This window comes from Octopus bimaculoides, chromosome 8 (assembly GCF_001194135.2).
Source record: "Octopus bimaculoides isolate UCB-OBI-ISO-001 chromosome 8, ASM119413v2, whole genome shotgun sequence".
Taxonomy (NCBI): Eukaryota; Metazoa; Mollusca; class Cephalopoda; order Octopoda; family Octopodidae; genus Octopus; species Octopus bimaculoides.
This window is the reverse complement of record NC_068988.1, coordinates 67,136,990-67,137,941: the sequence shown is the minus strand read 5'-3', so window position 1 is coordinate 67,137,941 and position 952 is coordinate 67,136,990. Positions and strand designations below refer to the sequence as shown.

At 37.3% G+C, this 952-nt stretch overlaps 1 protein-coding gene across 1 annotated transcript in view; it reads left to right on the top strand.

The window, feature by feature from the left end:
• The window catches only part of LOC106867808 (atrial natriuretic peptide receptor 1), a 900,438-nt gene that overhangs the window by 486,629 nt on the left and 412,857 nt on the right, over positions 1–952 (top strand). The gene's annotated exons all lie outside the window — the stretch shown is intronic.

Genomic DNA, 952 nt, shown 5'->3' with positions numbered 1-952 from the left:
ATATATATATATATATATATACACGACAGGCTTCTTTCAGTTTGTGACTACCAAATCCACTCACAATGCTTTGGTCAGCCTGAGGCTACAGTAGAAGACTCAAGGTGTCACGCAGTGAGACTGAACTCGGAACCACGTGGTTGGGAAGCAAGCTTCTTACCACACTACCACAAACACACACACACATACACACACACACACACACATATGGAGAGAGAGAAAAGAGAGATTGATGAACTAATCAATACACTTACTGAGTAAATTTATCAGTAGCGTATCTATAATGACTACTAGAAACATCTGTAGGCCAACTTTGTTCTAATAAAGGAAAAATGTGTAATAACCGTTATTTATACCTTGTCTTATATGTGTGTGTTCATGTGTGTATATGCATATATATATATATGTATACATGTATATCATATACACAGACATGCAGGAAGTAAATAGACACCTTTAATTTTCAAAATCTTTTATTTGATATTGTTACGAACGCCCGCACGCGAAGCACCTCCTTAACACCGAAGAAGGGACTCGCGCACGCGCGAACGTTCATACGCTCAGTGAGCTAGCAAATTCGTCTGTCGGTACAATCCTGACCGATAATAAAGCCCCGGCTGGAGCACGTAACGAAGAACAACACAGGCAAATAGGACAGGGAGGAAGAAACAACACGAAGACCATGCGTTGGGTAACCTTTTCTTTGTACATACATAACATCACAGAATACATTTAAAACATTAGAATAGAGCATTACATAATAACAATTCCAATACATGGCATAACAGTTCAATAACGTTGACAAAGTTTCCAAACAATTACAAGCTTTTCAATCATTTTTACATCCCAAAGTTCGTGTCTCAAGTTTCATTTGACAACAAAGTTCTTCTGCTTTTTTCTTTTGTATTTCTTTTCTTTTCCTTTCTTTTAGAAGCATTTAACAACACAGTTA